Source organism: Thermobia domestica, chromosome 7, assembly GCF_964235325.1.
Source record: "Thermobia domestica chromosome 7, izTheDome1.hap1.1, whole genome shotgun sequence".
Taxonomy (NCBI): Eukaryota; Metazoa; Arthropoda; class Insecta; order Zygentoma; family Lepismatidae; genus Thermobia; species Thermobia domestica.
In genome coordinates this window covers 125,484,167-125,490,166 of record NC_137460.1, presented here as the reverse complement: position 1 = coordinate 125,490,166, position 6,000 = coordinate 125,484,167, and positions in this window count along the sequence as shown.

Below are 6,000 nucleotides of genomic sequence, written 5' to 3'. Positions count from 1 at the left end.
GATTTCTTTGTAAGCACAGATCTGATGAGCGTAAAAATCAGAAATATTCTTTCACAAACTTAGTCACTTTTCGCCGTCTAGGTTTCTACGACCAGAAGTGTACTTTATTTCATACAAAGACATGACCGACGCAATGACAAGAATTCATTACATGTATATGTACTTGATTACATTTTACCAAATTACTGAATAGTACAGATAAGAACTTAGCACAGAAAATATAGAATAATAGATTTGAATTTATGTTGTTTTGTAATTTCATTTTTTTTTCTACATGAATATTAGGATTCCATATTAAAGATCACTTTTATCCAGTAAATTTTCTTCTGTTCGGTGTTCACGCACATCGTGATCTTACTTGTTTAATCAACGAACTATTAATTATTGACCTTCATCTTTAAGTGGAATATTTTACATGGGAATTTGTCATCGCTATGAGAAGCAACAGGCTTGAACAACATTAATTTCTGTCACTGTTACATTTTACCAGCATACGGTGATCTTATGAGGGTATTAGATGCTTTTCAAAACATCTTTTTATAAATATAGAATTTTTCATCCACCATCGCAGGATTTAAACCCGTTACTACCGAGATTCGTTATGTGATACCGCTACTATATTTTGAAGTGGCGTCTTTTAATAACTAATTGTTTGTGGGTTTCATGTGCCTAGGTATGATCTGTCAGGAAAGTAAATGTACACCTATTTTTCGAGTCTGGCATTCCTGTGCTCCATCCGTGGAGAGTATGAGAATTAAATCAATCAAATGTTTACTGAGGGGCAAAAAGAAAAGCTTAATCTGAATAAGACATTGCAGAGGGGCACAAGCTGTGAATACGAATAGTGCATTGTGTAAATAAAGGACGACACCGAAAGAGAAAGCCAGAAACAGCTGTTAAACTTACAAAAAAAGAGTAAAAATTGTCGAAGTGGGAACATAAAACACAAATACAACAAATACACCGACAACTAAACGGTCACCATGCCATGATCTTGGTGTAGTGGTTAAGGTGCTGGCTTACAAGTGCAAAGGACGCAAGTTCGAATCCTCGGCAAGGACATTTTTAAAAATTTTTGTTAATAATACATACAACTCATGAGAGATGGTAAAAGAGGTCGTATTTAGTTTTTCGTAGCAATTATTATTGGTAATGTTTAGTACTGATAATACTTCTTGTCTTTGCGTATTGCTTTTGTTCTTGTCTTCATTTCGAAAGATAAGAATATCCGAACAAATGCCACCAAAATTCCTCATATTTTGAATGTAAACGCCATTTGCAATTAGTAAAGAATAAAAATTGAACGTTCCGAAGTAGCTGCAAAAAGTAAAAGGAAAAACATGGAAGTCGACCATACTCATGGTTACTAAAAATACAATTTCTACATGCCTTACACCTCCCGACCACGTTTCTACGTTAGCAAGTAAGAGGTTTGTGTTTAGGTTAGGTTGGTCAATACGTTTTGCAAAGGGGCCCGGTTTAGCTCTGACGCACCACAGGTGCGAGAAGGGAGAAAAACACTTTTTCTCTCTCCCTCTGTGTGTCTACTTATCTATCTATTTGTATATATATATAACGCTATTTGTGAATGCCATAACCACCCTAATTTTCAGCGGATTGAGACGAAACTTGGCACAAACATTAATTGTTGAAATATCTTGATGAGTTCGTTAACCAGAATAATCAGATGAAAATGTTCAAAATGGTGGCCCTTCAAACTCTTAAAAAGTTCCAAGGGAACCAAATTTCGCCCATAAATAGGTATTCAGAAAGTTTGAATAAATTTTCCTCTTTTACTGAAATATTTGTGTGCAGAAACTTATTGAAATATTGGACCCGATTAATCGCCTAAAGAAGGTTCACGCCCTTTCGCTACGGTCAGGGTTTTTTTTTTTTTTTTTTGCAGGAGGGGGTTATCTTCCTATTGGAACAAGATGATTGTTACTGATGATATGAAATTACACATTGAAAGTGAAGTAACTTGTGTAACGTGTTATTTAAAAGAATAATATAATAAATGTGCATTCCTCTAACAGAGAACTCATGTATTTCGAGTTCGGGAGCCTGAATAACGAGGAGTGTTATTTGATTTGCTTTTTAGTAACACATTGCATTGCAAATAAAGGTAGGCAACATTAGTGGTAAGTAAAACAACAATAATAATAATAATAATAATAATAATAATAATAATAATAGGTGTTGTTTGTGGCAAGGCAATATCTTCCTCAGTTCTTCTTCAAACGTAATGATTGTAACGCCATATCTCCCTTACAAACAAAATATTAGCAATTTATATCGAGAGAACGGGAAACTGTAGAGCGATGGGACCAACGTTGGATAGTATGCACTCATAGTACTCAGAAAAGTAAGCGATTTCAATGCAAAATGAACGAAGAGTCATTGTCATGGGTACTCATGGGGCCACGGCAGAGCCCTCTTTAGGAAAAATGTCGATAGCTTATATCGAGAAAACAGGAGGTGATACTGGGATGGGACCAACGTTGGACACCGTGGACCCATAAGGCGCATTTAAATTATTAGGGAGGCGGGCGCCAGCCAGCCTTACTTATTTCCACATAATAATATAAAATTATATTGTCGAAACACACACACGAGTTAGCTACTAATATTTCATATTCTTTTTCTTCTTCTTCTTCTTATTATTATTATGTTATTATTATTATTATTATTATTATTATCTACAGCGTCTTTTCATTACGTGTGCATGTTTGACATGAAGCCAAAGAGAAGATCCATCATTCGTAGAAAGAATAAGAATAGCCAGTTACTTTAATTGTGAACGACGGCGAAACATACGAAAAGAGTGACCTTAGCGAAAAGAAACAATACTTTCTCTGAATTGGATAAAAGATCAAGCCGAGATAGATTCGAAATTGCATGGACGGTGCGAACAGCCTGTTCATTATCCACTTTTTTTTTTAAACTGACTCACCGAACGTGTTTCAGTAACTTACTTATTGCTAATTTTACTTACTTCACTCGTTTAACTTGCTTTTTCTAATAACTTATAACGACAGGGACACGAACACAGAAACATCGAGGACAGTTAAAAATCATAGATGCTCTCCCGCCGGGAATCGAACCCGGGACACCATACACCAAAGGCGCACGTGCTAGCCACTAGACCAGCGGGCAGGGCACTGCTCACTCTCTGTGTCTTTAGGAATTACGACCATTGTATTGCAAGCTATCACTTCTGTGGGTTGTATACTATGATCACATGTTTCTTCTTTGCTGGAAGAGTAAAACCTACATTATATGTAATACATGAGGTATTTAGACCTACATGCTCTTCATATAATGTAATAAAAGGGTCGTGGTGTCGGATTTTAATACATGACGTATTGCAGTATACAACATGCTTTACATTACTTGTTTGTTTGTAGACAGCTACTAGCTTAGTGTTCTGAAAGGTTGTGTATAAACTAGGGATAGCCCGTTCCGGAATTATTAGTTTTCGGACTCCCGAAAGTAAAGCCGGACAAATTCCGGAATTCGGAAAATTCCAATTTTGTAATAATTTCGGAATTGGGAAAAATCCGGAATTTAGAAATTTCTGATTTCGTTAACATTCCGGAATTCGGAAAATCCGGATTTTTTCGAAAGTCGGAGTTTTTCTCAATTCCGGAATTTTCTAAATTCCGGATTCTTTCCGAGTTCTGAAATTCTCCTGAATTCCGGAGTATAACTGAATTCCATAATTTTTCGAAATCCGGAAAGTGAAAGTTCCGCTTCCGAAAAATGAATTTATTTTGGTTAATATGAATCCGTGGCGGAAATAAGTCTTTGACCAGGTAATGGCGACTGCTTTGAAAGAAATGGGGAGTATGAGAATTCAATCTGTCATATTTGTAGTTTCGTGTGGAGAAAGAACGAACTTGTGAACCAGTGGTTTAAGAAAAATTCAAGTTATTAATATAAATTTTGCCGACTTCATAAAAGAAATACGAAAGTCATTTTGAATCGAAAAATATAACATACAAGTTTGCAAGCGGAGACAAAGAAACCTAACGTAACCAGACTAAAGACGGATCGTTTACCGCGTAGCGATCGCGGTTCAGTGGTCAAGGTGCTTCTGCGAATGCACGTTGCAATTTTTTTTCTTACTTTAGAATTTTTGATGGCGATTGATCAGCAATAACATACGTTTTATTATATTCAGATATTTGAATACTCGGATGTTTCAATACTTGAACTATCAAATCTTCAGGAATAATAATAGTAATAATAATAATTATTATTATCTCGTAGAAGATTAAAAGCTAGAAGCTAAATTATCGCTCAGGTCATACCATTACAAGGAGAAACGTGACATTTGGAAAGAATATTTCGGTTTGGTTTAATGTTGCTCACGAGAAGAGGAGTTTCTCATCTCGTTTCTAAAACAAATAAAATAACATGAGAATTAACATTTTACATTCGAGACGGGTCAGGGCTAAATCAAAATTTTCGTCTCTCTTTGGAGATGAGAATCGAGACGAGACGAAAAGTATCGTAAACATTTCCCGTCTTGTCTCGATTCTCGAAATAGTGTATGTCCATTCTTTAAGTAACAATTGCTCTGTAGATTGAATCTCATAGGCTATTTCGTTACATTGTATTTCAGAGCTCATTGAATTATGCTCTGTGGAGGTATTTTTGTAGCAAAGCTTTTATATTTACCTCTGCATATTCTAAAAATTAGTTTATTATATGCCTTACTGTCGCGTGATATTCAGTTATATTTATTACAGTTATTTTCCTCAAAACATACTTTCTACATGAAACTTCAATAAAAGGTTCTAGTTTAAAATGTTGGTAGTTGCAGAGGTGTGTCTTGAAGGTACGGAACCCTTTCTCCGAAATCTCTACTTTTAAGTAAGTTTTGCCAAATTTCAGGGCAAGTTTAAAACTATTATTATTATTATTATTATTATATCAACTCCATGTATAATCTTTAAAAGATATACGGTTTGTATCTGAATAGTAAAAGCTAATTGACTGTCGATCTCGGTCGTCTGGAAGTCTTCAGGAGGCAAGGACATCGGTCACGTTCTGGGTTTGAGATCCGAAGGGGCAAGTATTCGGGCTCGAGCAAAAAATTGTTAAAAGTTATAGGCTTCATCCAAACATATTCAAAACAGCTGGGACCGGGTTTGGGCTTCTCAACGGCTCGGCTTACAGCTCATTCAATATCGAACCGAATCGAGAAGTGAGCCGAGCCAACAGCTCACCACACCGAGCCGATTTGAGTCATCGGCTTAGTTGAGCTGAGTCGAAACGTGCTGATGAACTAGTTTCAACTTAGCTGGCTCGAACCGGTTCACATGAGCCGAGTAGGTGACCCATCCCAACCGAGAAAGCTCGAGCCATCGGCTCAATTGAGCTGAGTCGATAGCTTGTTCCAACTAAGCCGGCTCGGGTCATCGGCTCATCCCAACCGAGCCGACTCGAGCTGTTCGCTCAGTTGATACGAGCCGAGCCGGTTGATATCACTACCCGAGTTGGTCTTCTGCTTGGGCTCAAGAATTCGACCGTGCACATCTCAGCCTTGATTTTAAGAACTACAGTATATACTTATATTGGTGATTACGACATTTGAGGCTGTCTCGTAATAATAATAATAATAATAATAATAATAATAATAATAATAAACTCTTGTCTTCTCGTTATCTAGACGAGACGAGATACACTAAAATTGCCCCACGAGATGCACTAAAATTACGAGATGAGACGCACCTCTGTCGTGAGCAACACTAAAAGTATTCCACATTACTGCTTACATTTCTCATGGCTTTTGCTTTCCAGTCTGATCAGGCCAATATTTCAAAACGAGTTAAAACGAGCGAGAGAGCCATTATCAAACTCAACTCAACTCGAAACTAGACCTCGAAAACAGCGACTTGGCTCGGAACTCAATTCAAGAAAATTACCTTTGACTCGACTCAAATTGTACTCGAGTTGAATTGAATTTTGGCTCGACTTGTGCTCATCCCTATT